The sequence below is a fragment of the Schistocerca nitens genome, chromosome 4 (genome assembly GCF_023898315.1).
Source record: "Schistocerca nitens isolate TAMUIC-IGC-003100 chromosome 4, iqSchNite1.1, whole genome shotgun sequence".
Lineage (NCBI taxonomy): Eukaryota > Metazoa > Arthropoda > Insecta > Orthoptera > Acrididae > Schistocerca > Schistocerca nitens.
Genome location: NC_064617.1, coordinates 134,723,964 through 134,737,973, shown reverse-complemented (window position 1 = coordinate 134,737,973; position 14,010 = coordinate 134,723,964). Strand labels below are relative to the sequence as shown.

Here is a 14,010-nt window from a genome sequence, read left to right as displayed (position 1 = left end):
CATCATCAAAACTAAATAAGCTGAGAATAGCCAGAAGGGTGGAAACCCTTTACTTATGCAGTGCCTCTTCCAGAATGTTGGGATTCCCAATGTCAGCTTTGGTAATGCCATCCAGAGGAAATTACGGCAGTAATCAATGTTTTTCTGGTCATGTGGGGAACTACTGTGACTTTCGACAGGTGACAACTGTTATCGCTCACATAGGCCATCATGTGATAAATTAGCAACCCTAGCCCAGATTCAGTGAGGTTTATGGGGTTTGCAGGTTAGCGAGCCTGAGCTGTGGTTTAGACTTTGACACTGCCTGCGGTGGTATCAGTGGTATTGTCCATACTTAAGCTCAACTGGTCAAGTTCCAACGTTTGATGGACTGAGTCAAACAATTAACCAAGACCATTTAGTCACTACAGTAGACAATATAAGACAAAACTAATAAGGCCTAGCCATGTCACATCAAAACGTCTGATCCTTTGGACTAATGACACTCCAGCAGGTGGGTGCCAGTGCTTCCCTCCTTTTAATAGGACCAAGAATGAGAACTAAGGCAAAGGGGAAAGCCCCTGCAACAGAGAAATTTTGATTCATTTTGTAAAATTGTGTGACATAGCATTAGGTGCATCGTTCTAATCCGACCATGTTCCACAGTAATTAACTGGTCAAGTGAGGTCATAAGGTTTGAGTATGCAGTAGAATTTAGGTAGGTTATCATGGCAGTTTGTAGGACAGGTAGTTAAGTTAGTAGTAGTAATAAATTTATCTGAGTACTTCAGATGACAGTGGATGGTACATAGAAGGTTTCTTGGAACATTATTTGACTGGTTCTATTCCTGTGCAAACCTGGTAGTCTGAAGACTGGTTTGATGCAGCACTCCACACTAGACTATTCTGTGAAAGCTACTTCATCTCAGAATAACTACTGCAATCTACTTCCTTTTGAACCTGCTTACTAAATTCATACCTTGATTTTTGCAGTTTTTATCTCCCACATTTCCCTCCTTTACCAAACTGACAGTTCCTTGATACCTCAGAATGTAGCATATCAACTAGTCCCTTCTTCAAGTCATGTTGTGTCACAAATCTCTTTTTTCCTGATTCGATTCAGTACCAGTTCATTAGTTATTTTGATGTTCTCATCTGATTTTCAGCATTCTTTTGTAGCACCACATTTCAAAACCTTCTACTGTCTTCTTGTCTGAACTGCTTAGATCCATGTTTCACTTCCGTACAAGGCTACACTTCATACAAACAAGTTCAGAATAGACTTCCTAACCATTTATATTCAACACTAACAAATTTCTCTTTTTTGAGAAATGCTTTCTTTGCTGTAGTTAGTCTGCATTTCATATGCTCCCTCCTTTGATCATAGTCACTAATTTTGCTTCTCAAATAGCAAAAACCATCAACTACTTTTAGTGTGTTATTTCCTAATCTAATTCTAATAGCAACATCTGATTTAATTTGACAACAACCTTTGTTTTATATGTCAACGAGAAATCAAACCTTAATTTTCCTTCATTTCTACCTTGTTTTACCTTTGTTACTGTCCATCTTATAACCTCTTTTCAAGACATTATCCATCCCATTTGACTGATCTTCTAAGTTCTCTGCCATCTGACAAAATTGCAATATTATCAGAAAATCTCAAAGTTTGCATTTCTTCTTTCTGGACTTTAATTCCCAGTCCAAATGCTGCTTTGGTTTCCTTTACTGTTTGCTCAATGCAGAGATTAACACTAGGGAAAGGTGACAACTATGTTTCGTTCACTTCTCAACTACTGCTTCCCTTTCAAGCTCTTCGACTGTTATAACCGCCATCTGGTTTCTGTGCAAGTTATAAATAACCTTTTTCTCACTGTATTTTATCCCTGCTGCCTTCAGAATTTCTAAGAGTGTATTCCACACTGTTTTAATCTGTCAGGAAGTTTCATATCAGCGCACACTCCACTGCAGAGTGAAAATTTCATTCTGGAAACATCCCCCAGGCTGTGGCTAAGCCATGTCTCCGCAGTATCCTTTATTTCAGGAGTGCTAGTTCTGCAAGGTTCGCAGGAGAGCTTCTGTAAAGTTTGGAAGGTAGGAGACGCAGTACTGGCAGAAGTAAAGATGTGAGGATGGGGTGTGAGTCGTGCTTGGGTAGCTCAATTGGTAGAGAACTTGCCCACAAGAGGCAAAGTTCCCGAGTTCGAGTCTCGGTCCGGCACACAGTTTTAATCTGCCAGGAAGTTTCATATCAGCGCACACTCCACTGCAGAGTGAAAATCTCATTCTGGAGTGTATTCCAGTCAGAAGCTTTGTCCAAATCTGCAAATGCTATGAATATGGGTCTGCATTTATTCAGTCTATCATCTAAATCAAATTGTAGGGTCTTAATAGTCTTGGGTATTCCTGCATTTCTCTCGAACTGGCTTCCACCAGTTTTTCCGTGCTCTAAATATTACTTGTCAGTATTTTTCAACCATGACCTTTTAAATTGATGATTGGTAATATTCAAAACTATCAGCACCTGCCTTCTTTGGGAATAGAATTATCACATTCCTCATGAAGTTTGAGGGCATTTCACCTGTCCCATACATTTTTCCCACTAGGTGGAATAATTTTGTCATGACAGGCCCTCTTAAGGATCTCACTTATTCTAAAGAAATGTCACCTACTCCAGCACCTGGTTTCCAATAATGTCTTTCAGTGTTCTTTTAAATTCTCGCAGTATCGTATCTCCCATCTAATCTTCACAGACTTCCTCTTCTTTGTCTATAAGATTGTTCTCAACTTTGCTTACCTTATATATCCTCTATACATTCCTCCTGCTTTTTAGGTTCTCCTTCTTTGGTTAGTACTGGCTTGCTATCAGATCCCTTGATATTCATACAATTGCTTCTATTTTCTCCAAAGGTCACTTTAATTTTCCTATAGGCAGCATCTCTTTTTCCCCTTGTTATGCACCCTTCTACAGCTTTATGTTCCTACTTAGCAGGTCTGAACTTCTGTCAATCTCATTTATTAGACATCCTCAAATGGGATGAGAAAATGAAACTTCCTGGCAGATTAAAACTGTGTGCCGGACCGAGACTTGAACTCGGGACCTTTGCCTTTCGCGGGCAAGTGCTCTACAAACTGAGCTACCCAAGCAAGACTCACGCCCCGTCCTCACAGCTTTACTTCTGCCAGTATCTCGTCTCCTACCTTCCAAACTTTACAGAAGCTCTCCTGCGAACCCTGCAGAACTAGCACTCCTGAAAGAAAGGATATTGCAGAGACATGGCTTAGCCACAGCTTGGGGGATGTTTCCAGAATGAGATTTTCACTCTGCAGCGGAGTGTGCGCTGATATGAAACTTCCTGGCAGGTTAAAACTGTGTGCCGGACCGAGACTCGAACTCGGGACCTTTGCCTTTCGCGGGCAAGTGCTCTACCAACTGAGCTACCCAAGCATGACTCACGCCCCGTCCTTGCAGCTTTACTTCTGGCAGTATCTCATCTCCTATCTTCCAAACTTTACAGAAGCTCTCCTGTGAACCCTGTAGAAGTAGCACTCCTGAAAGAAAGGATATTGCGGAGACATGGCTTAGCCACAGCCTGGGGAATGTTTCCAGAATGAGATTTTCACTCTGCAGCGGAGTGTGCACTGATATGAAACTTCCTGGCAGATTAAATGGTTTTCATTATGGGTGTCACTTTTCCTGTCGGTTCTTACTCTGCAGGTGCGTGCTCGTCTGCCTCTAGGGCTCCCTAGAAGTATCAAGCTCAGTACCCGTGCACAGTGATAGTCCTGGTAACTGTTGTTCTAAATTAACAGGTGACAGTGCCTCAGTATCTTAAAATGGGCTTGTGAATTTTATGATTAAGTTCTTTCCTGTACTTAGTGATATACAGCTTGTTTACAAAACCTATTATTCTTCACAGTATTTTCCTATGGTCCCTTCTTGGCTTTCTAGAGTGTTGGTGCCTTTTAACTGAGCCTGAGTAATCTACAATTTCCAGGCAAAATCCTGTACAGAAGAAAGGTCTTCCTATGGCGTTGCTTTTGGTAAATTTAAGGATGATTGTATTTTGCTACTGAAATTCATTTAGCACAGTGGGAGTTCTTTGGACTCATACCTCTCTCTCTCTCTCTCTCTCTCTCTCTCTCTCTCTCTCTCTCTCTCTCTCTCTGGGACTTCATTTAGCCAACTCTGACATTTTTCAGACAACGAGAGGCAGTGTGGTATTGGGTTGCAAGGCACACACATCTCTCAATTCAGTTAACTTGCACGTGGTGTGTAGCCGATCGTCTTCTCTGGGTAATCAACTACATCGATCTCCCAAAAGTTTCTTCTCCGAAGACTATAGCTGGTTAAGAAATTTATTAAAATACTTTTCAATCCTTGAAATAATTTTGGTACCCATAAAGTACTTTTCAGTTCAATCACTATATATTTTCAACTTTCACAGACAATAACTTCTCGCCGGCCGAAGTGGCCGTGCGGTTAAAGGCGCTGCAGTCTGGAACCGCAAGACCGCTCCGGTCGCAGGTTCGTATCCTGCCTCGGGCATGGATGTTTGTGATGTCCTTATGTTAGTTAGGTTTAACTAGTTCTAAGTTCTAGGGGACTAATGACCTCAGCAGTTGAGTCCCATAGTGCTCAGAGCCATTTGAACCATTTGAATAACTTCTCAAGCTAACTTATTCCTTAAACATTAGACTCATTTACACATATCCAAATAGAATACACGTGTCTTTCTTTGTTCATAGCAAAGACTTGAAGTAATTCAAAAGTCTCTAGTCTCAAATGAGCCCAATACATGAATGAACATAGAAATCTATATTCAATTGTTCATTAGTCTTTTTACATTCAACAGAGACACTAAAGAACACAGAATACTACATAAAGTTTCCTCATTCTTCTCGACCAGTACACAGAGACTCTGTGGACCGTACAGCAGGTACTTGTCTGCCATCATTCGGCTGCCGGGTCCATCTTTTTCTCGTAACTGTTTTTTTTTTTTACCTGCACATACAAATAGGTGATGCACAGAAGAGCATATTCGTTTCTCCCACTCACCTCTAAAATATTGGGTGTTCGAAATGGTGGAAGACCGAGTGCTTCTAGAATTTACTCCGAAATTCTCAAAGCATTACACAACCCCATTGTATTTCTTGATAGGAGTTCTGGCGTGTATGCTGAATTAGGGCGATGTCACAAATTATTGACATTTGTTGCTTCCAGAGAGTGACCTAGATGCTTCTTAATGGTAAATGGGGAGGCTTGTACAATTAGATGCAATATGGCAATGACTGACTGGGCAATTCTACAGTTAGGAACTCAATCTGTGAAATTCGAAGAGAAGTATAAGCAACAGTAAACATCAGCTGACCTACTGTAGAGTTTATCTGACAGACACATTGAAGATACAGTGTGAAGACAATGTCCCATTAAGGATGTGTGTACAGTTAAGTATTGAGCAGCTGAGCAACAACAAAAACAAAGTTGGGGCCCAAGGCTTGACTTGCACTGAGTACCTCTAAATTGTCTCACCCAACTACTACTCCACAAGTGGCACACATCCATCTTACACACAAACATGCATTGGGCAGATACCCAGTATTGGTGACCATTTCTCTTTCAGATTCCATACACAAAAAGTGACCCCCTGTGAGAAGTTGCCCTCTGTGCTAATAGCTTGAAATTTTTCCATAATCGGCCACAAATTTTCAATATAGTTCTTCTAACACTTTAGCTACAGGAAAATTGTACACTGCTCCCATGAGTCACTGTTTAGGTTTCATTCCTTTCTGACTAATATGACCTAAATGGTGTACATCTTGCAATCACAGTTCTGTTGACTTTGGATGAGGCGAGTGGCCCTGAACTGATATAGCACATTTTACAGTCCTACAAAATGCCAGTCTGTCCATATGAAAGTTTGTAACTTCAACTAGATGAACCATACATTTTCCAGTTCCAAGTCCTCTCGACACACCATCTAACAGACGTAGGATTGTTGCTGGGGTATATTTTTTTTATTCAAAGGGCACACAGAAATAAAGAGCCCTGAAGAAACTATAAATACTGCTGTAGGCTCATCCTGTGGTGCTACTACTGTTTGGCGGTATCTGCTGTGTCACCCACAGGCTTTTATTCTCCTGTATAATTCTGTTTTGCAGCTGCTGGCTCGCCAACTCCTCTGTTCTTGGCTTAAGATTGAGAGAATACCATAGGGCTTCTTGTAAATCATTTGTAATCTAGCGATCAGATATATGTATCACCACAAGTGGTTCATCAGGACTGAATAATTCCATGTACTCTGCAGGAAATGTAGCCATTGTTTCCCCATCCATCTTTTGGCAAAGATGCCTTTGGTGTCCATACCTTGATGTCACCAGCAAATTTCCTCAGCTGAGGCCAACACAAACATCCCTCTTTCCCACTCACTAACTATTGTACATTATACAGTTCATTGTTATCCACCAATGGCTCCACAATGAACAATGCATGGGCTAGCAACGTGGCCCCTGACTTTTACCCAGATTGTTTTCCCATTCTTTCGAAAATCCTGTTCTTGAGAAATGGTGTTACGGCCTTAAACGTTGGCTCATGTACGAGGGTGAGTTAAATGAAAACCCTAAATATTTTTTAAAAATATTATTTATTGTGCCAAAGTGGTACAAAACTGTATCACTTTTCAACATAATCTCCCCCACGCTTAATGCAAGTCTTCCAGTACTTACAAAATGCATAAATTCCTTTAGAAAAAAATTCTTTTGGTAGTCCGCGCAACCACTCCTTCACCGCATGGCATACATCTTCAGCAGAATGGAACTTCTTTCCTCCCATTGTGTCTTTGAGTGATCCAAATATATGGAAATAACTTGGGGCAAGGTCTGGTGAGTATTGTGGATGAGGAAGACACTCAAAATGCAGGTCTATGATTGTTGCAACTGTTGTACGGGCAGTGTGGGGCCGTGCATTGTCATGTTGCAAAAGGACACCTGCTGACAGCAATCCACATTGCTTTGATTTGATTGCAGGCCACAGATGATGCACTGGTGACAGTGGTCCCTCTAGGCATGTAATGCTCCAAAATGACACCTTTTTCGTCCCAAAAGAGTCAGCATAACCTTCCCTGCTGATGGTTCTGTTCGAAACTTCTTTGGTTTTGGTGATGAGGAATGACGCCATTCCTTACTCACTATCTTCGTTTGTGGTTTTTGGAAGAGCACTCAGGTTTTGTCCCCAGCAACGATTCTTGCAAGGAAGCCATCACCTTCTCTTTCAAAGCGCCAAAGAAGTTCTTCACAAGCATCAACATGTTTTCTCTAATTTCAGGAGTCAGATGCCGTGGCACCCATCTTGCAGACACTTCGTGAAACTGGAGCACATCTTGCACAATGTGGTGTGCTGACACAAGACTAATCTGTAAACATGCTGAAATGTCATTCGCTGTCACTCGGCGGTTTTCCTTCACTATGGCTTCAACTGCTGCACTGTTCTGTGGAGTCACAACTCGTTGTGCCTTTCCTGGACAAGGAGCATCTTCCACTGAAGTCACACCATTTGCGAACTTCCTACTCCATTCGTAGACTTGCTGCTGTGACAAACATGCATCACTGCACTGAACCTTCATTCGTCGATGAATTTCAATAGGTTTCATACCTTCACTATGCAAAAACCAAATAACAGAACGATGTTCTTCCCTGGTGCAAGTCGCAAGTGGGGCAGCCATCTTTATACTGATACTGCGACGGTATGTGTGCATCTGCACTAAGCTGCCGCCTACAGGCCATTCTGCATGCTGTTTGTAGCATGCTTACCAACTTACAGGATAACGACACAAAATTTTGATTTGTTGTTACAAATGTTTACCCTCGTAAATTTGCTATGAACTGTGGCATTCATTGTTGCTATCAACTGTGGCACCCACTGGGAATGGATGCCCCATCGAGCTGCAAAATATGCCACTTGGAGTAGACTGAACTGCAGTGCGAAACCAGGAAATACAATCCAAAGGATAGCGTTGTAACCACAACATATATGAGGAGCTACTTCAAACAAAGACTGGAATTTACAGTCCCCTAGGGTGAATGCAAGCCAGCTTACAATACGTCTCTTATCTGACTTAATATAAAACGAGGTGGACCTATATTGACAAAACCAAGAAACTTTCAGCTAACAACTTACAACTGTCATTAATAAAATCAAATTTCTCTCTTTCGTATTCTATTGGTTACTCAAAGGTCTGCCACTGACTTTGTACTTTGTTGATCAAAAGCTGTATTTCTCATAAGCACTAACCAGTGGCAACAACAGTTCCACATTAGAGATGGGCAAAATCGTTCATCCTTGGGAACTAGTTCACTGGTGATTGCTCTTTTTTGGTTAAGTTCATTTTTACTCGTTCACTTTTCATTTGCGCTTGGTATATGGTTCGTATGAAAAATTGAAAATTAGCAGCGTAGGGACTGAAGACGGAAGGCGCCAAGAGGGGGCACTTACCTCCCCCCTGGAGTACAGAGTTTTTATTCATAACAAAATTCTCACACACTTGTAATTTTTGTGATTCTGCAAAACATCTCATTTAGCCAACTGCAGTGTTATGTGGCTGATTGCTGTGAAATAACATAAGGTGGCACATGAAAAACCAGCCCCGAGTACGGACGGCTCACCAATTACGCACGATTTGTTGACTGCTACAGGCAGAATAGATAAACATGTAATAATTAGGCAGTGAAGAAATAACAAATAAGGTAATGCAAACAACAACTTCCAAACAATAGATGATGATTGATGGGTGACAATGAGCAGTCTAGTACTTGGGGCTGATTTTTTGTGCGCCACCCTGTACCACTGAAATAATATTGTAGAAGTTACCATACTCTCTTTACAAAACGTGACACCACACTCTCGATTATGGAGCGCGGCCGTCATTTTGTTGTTAGTCGGTCTGCCTTCCATAACAATGAACATGCTCTTTTACCTTGGATCAAAAAAAGACGGAAAATGGCCACTCGTGTGTGCTGTGCTGACTTCCTGTGCATGTCTAATAACAAAATAATCTTGCCTTTTTACAAGTATTTCTTGTGCTGTTTATTGAAATAGTGAAGTAAGCTGATATGCTGTTTTGTTACCTGAAAAGATGTATGTATTGCATACCACATAATTTTATTGTAATTTATATAATTATTAAATACATTTTAATTACCGGTCATGGACACTGAATATAATACAAAAGAACCAGAAGTTCAGAGTTCAAAAAAGGTTTGAAACAGATCTAGAATGGGAGTACGCAGCGAACGAAATGAACAACAACTCGATACTGAACTATGAGCAGTCGGCAGTGGAACTGCGACGAGTGGCCCCGCAAAGGACGACGAGTCCGCCCGGCCGAGACTGAGACAGATGGGAATGGGACCAAGGCTGGAACGAGACCGGCCAATGTGCCGTTGTGGGAACAAGACCAACCGTTTCCCGTTCCCAGGAACTGTAAGTAGAAAGCCGCGACCGAAATGAACTATGAAAGACCATTCCTTAGAATTCATTCCTCACTCATACCGTTCATCTTGATGAAGCGTTCCTTAGGATCCATTAGTTCATGAACAACCCATCTCTATTCCACATCCATTTAATGCATGGTCTATCACATGCAGACATTTAGTGTTACTGACATTCTTTTTCTCAGTGTCCTAGTTGACCACAGTTAGCAGACTGTGGTGCCCACCAATCACAGTCTACATGACCCAGGTAAAATCTTGCTTCTGTGTGACCACATTATTTTTTTTCCCCGGCCACAGACATGTTTATATTTATGTCAGAGAGACTGTGTATTTCACTGCCCCATACGAAGTATCTGGAAAACCTGTCCACACTTTCCGTAACATCTCTGATGGTAATCTGCACAGAAACACTTCCAGTGTGTGCTGCTTTGTTTCTTGAATCACTAATCAGTCCTTTTGTGCACTCCCTGATGGGATGTATGTTTCCTTCTTCATTTTGCTAACGTAGTCTGCAAATTCTTCATACCCCTCCCCATGCTTCATCGAGATTTCCTTATGCAACTCTTCATTGTTGTTTGTGGTACCTTTTGACTGGTAGTGCTCACACGAATCTTTGAAAGTTGCCACTTGTTGAACACCTGTATATCAACTGTCAATGTTAGTCATTCAGTACTTAGCAGTTGGTACTCCGGCCACTTATCCAAGATCAGTGCAGTTCTCAAATCGCCCACAAAAACTTTGACTTCTGCTTCCATGTTTCCCCCAGATTGTATTACTAAAGAGGAAGTTGTAAAGTCCATTATTGGGGAATAATCACTGGGTTTTGAAAGGGCTTCCATCTTATTGGCTATCCTCAACTTACTTAGTTTCTCATTGAAATTCTACTTATCTGCAAGTAGCTGTGCAACCATATTTAAGAGATGTTGCACTGCTTCTTGTGTGGCAAGTCATATCCATCATCATCTTATAACTCCTGGATACTAAGAATATAGAGGGAAAAGTCTTGAACAGACAGCCTGTACATGCTAGCAACATTTGCCCAACTGAATTCTTAAGTGAGAGATTGTAGATATGGCCCTCAGATGCCACTTGTGACACCAGCTATTAAGGATCTTATGGACCATCTTATGTCAGGACGTCCAGCCAAACCTAGGCATAGTGAACTGCATGGGGTTTACAAGTCAGTAGATCCTGGCTGCAATTGCGAGTTTCATTCTGTCTTTGATTGTGGCAGAAACTTCAATGATACTGTATTGTCCACAGTTAAGTTCAGCAGGCTAGGATTCCATATTCGATGGACAGGGTCCAGCAAATAGCCAAGACCATGACAACTTGAATAAATTTATTCCAGCTATATTTCAACCCTCTGAAACAAGAATTCAGTTAATATGTCCCTACCTATCTCAGTAACTTAATACAAAACAGTCGTATAAAGCATACTTAATGTGTCTTAGAAAAATTTGTGTTATTCACTCTCTCATAATCACTGCTTTTAGGATCTTCAATGTCCCTTACACTTCACTCAATTGTTTTTCTCTGTAAATGACTGATAACAAATTTTACTGTAGTTTTATATTCTCAAGAGATGGGCAGTACATTGGGTAATTTTCTGACAAATTTTATCTGCTGAACCTTTACCGTTTGACTTATTCCTCAAAATGACAAACAAAAAGTTATAACTTTTAGTCCAAAACTACTACTAGCAATCTCTTGCATTTCAAGTAAGTAATCCTACATGGTGGATGAGTCCTTGTTGTCTGATATGCTTTCTAGCACATTGTAAATAATGTTGATTTACTTCACTTTTACCCTGTGCCTCAACTGGCAGTTTGAGATTCAAGCTCATTTCTACTGATTTCTGTTTTGCCTTTTTGAATTGAAATGCATTTGTCTTGTATCTTAATTAAGTTGGACTGTACTTCAACAGATTCAATAAATTCTTTCCATTGTTTTAAAGTATTAACAGAATCATTTTGGGAAGTTGGTTTCTTAGTTATTTAGGTCATCAGTTAAGATGATGCCTTCATTTCCTGTTTGACAAGATGAGGTTTTATTTTCTTTTTTAACTCCTTCCTTAGCTCTTTATCCTTTTTAAATTCATGTTTTACTCTTTGGACATTCATTATATGCAGCCTTAATTTTGAATATAGTTTTTTCATGTACTGCACCAAAATTATGATTAGTTCTGTTCAGCACCGATAAAAAGTTCAATTAACATTATTAGTGTCTTTTTCTCTTATTCTGCCCCAAATTCTTGGAATCTCTAAATACACTGTCCCGGTTAAATTTTGCGTAGTCCTCCTCCTGATACCATTCCTTGACATTCACTAAAGGTCAGCTACACAGTTATGTTCACATTAAACCTACAAACAAACAACAATACTTAAGTTTTGACAGTTGCCATCCTTTCCATGTCAGATGTTCCCTCCCATACAGTACTGGCATTCGAGACAGATGTATTTGTTCAGATGCAGATGCTTTATTGCAGTACACCACCATCCTCACCTCAGCCTTCACTGTATGTAGTTACCCAACAGCCTAGTTCAAAAACAGCTTTCCTGGACCATCATATACAATCGTGGCACTTTTGATCCCTCCAAAAAACAACTTAGGTGGACACCTTTCTGCCACACGTCATTGTCCTGATCGTGAATTTATTAATCAGCTACTTTGAAAAGGCTGCAACTTCCTAAAATCATGTGCTGAAATGAGGTCCATTCTGTCTGATATTTTGCTCACCACACACAGAATTGCTGTTCATCACTCTCCCAATCTCCACAATATCCTTGTCAGACCCTATGCTCATTCTGTACCCATTTCCCTAGCCTATGGCTCCTACTCCTGTGACTGTCCCCACTGTTACATTTGCCCTATGCATCCTCCTATCACCACCTATACAAGCCGTGTAACTGGCAAGACATGTACTATCAAAGGGAGAGCGACATGTGAAACGACACATGTCCTACACCAACTGTTCCATAAATGCCGTTCGGCCTTTTACATCAGCATGACTACCACCAAGTCATCAGTTAGGATGAGTAGGCATAGGCACAGGGTGTATACTAGCAACACACAATATCCTACTGCAGAGCTTGCTCTACAATGTGACTGTCATGACCTCAGTGCCTGTTTCACCACATGTGCCATCTGGATCCCCCCACCCCCCCAGGCATCAGTTTCTCAGAACTCCTTTGGCAGAAACTGGCGTTACAACGTGTCCTTGTTCCCTCCATCCACCTGGTCGCAATTTATATTAATTTCTAGTCTCACTATTTCTTCACAGTAACTATCCTGTCTTCCCTCCCTTTTACTTTTCTATTTCTTTCATTTTCTGACCTGTCTGTTCCCTCCTCCGCACCACCTCTATCACGTTCAGTGCTTTCTGCTTTTATTAACTCATGTATGATGTTTTGTCAGTAATCTCTGTCTTGTGTATTACCTTGTCTTCCACCTTTAAGCCCTCAGGTTGACAAATCTCATCCAGTGCAGTCCCCAGTTCCTTCTCATCCCATCCAGTAAGTCTCCACTGACCTGTAGTTCTCGGTGACCCTCCCCATTTCCTAAACCTCACCAGTCCTTTTCCTTGACTGCTCTTCCTTCCCCTTCAACCCTTCTGCCAGGAGAAGGAGCCACTGGCTCTGAAAGCTTGCAAATTTTAAATACTTTTATATGTATGTTCTCCTGTCACTGCTTGATGAATCCCACACAGGGGCTCACAACTATCTGATGATTTCGAGCTTGGCTACTACAGGGCCCCAGCCTTTGCAGGACTTTCTCCCTCTCTGTGTTGCATGTCTGCCCGCCTGCTATTCGTTTTCCTCGCCCTTGAGGAACATGTTTGGAATATTTATGGGAGTGTATTCTGAAGTTTTAGTAGCGTGACATGAGAACAGTCCCTCCACTGTCTTTTCTTTTTTTCTTAGTTCTCCATCTCCTATTCTTCTTCTGCTTTGACATTTGAGATATCTCCTTGTTTCTTCTTCCTCTCTGTGTGCACCTGAATGCCGGCCCTTGTATCTGACATGTAACAGGTGACTGTGTAACTCATAATTCCCAGCCCAGGTCGTTAAGCCTGATACAGCACAGGCCTAGGGAGGGGTGATTGCCTGAGCTGTTACGTTCCCAAATTGCCAATTGATCCCTCTGTCAGGAGTTTGGGAGATGTGACATGAGGTGTAAACAATCAATGAGGGAAGGGATGCCCCCTCTCAAGTGGGCTTCGAGTTAGAAGCAGCATGCCATTGGAGATTCTGGCAATCATGGGGGATTTTTTCACCATCAGCCAATCACCATCTCAGTCTAGGTCTACTAAGCATAAACGGAATGAGGATAAAGATTCAAAGAGTCTCCCAGCTGCACATTGGTTCCTCATGGTATCACATACTGAAGGAGGTCAGTCCTTTGCTACAGTTAATCCATTTATTATTCAGAAAGGTGCATGATGCTCATGAGGGCGATTGCCTTCCGCCTCCTCCTCCCCCTCCCCCTCCCCCTCCCCCCCCCCCCCTGCTGTATCAATTGCAGTGGCAACCATGCAGCCTC

The 14,010-nt window shown here is 41.5% G+C and overlaps 1 protein-coding gene across 2 annotated transcripts in view; it reads left to right on the top strand.

The window, feature by feature from the left end:
• Window positions 1-14,010, top strand: part of LOC126251884 (mitoferrin-1) — a 38,283-nt gene that overhangs the window by 19,395 nt on the left and 4,878 nt on the right. Inside the window, exon 7 of one of the 2 annotated variants that reach the window (XM_049952584.1) lies at window positions 4,428-4,507. The exons of the other annotated variant lie outside the window; for it this stretch is intronic. The gene's annotated coding sequence lies outside the window, so the exon portion shown is untranslated. The remainder of the gene's footprint in view (window positions 1-4,427; window positions 4,508-14,010) is intronic. 2 annotated transcript variants of the gene reach the window in all.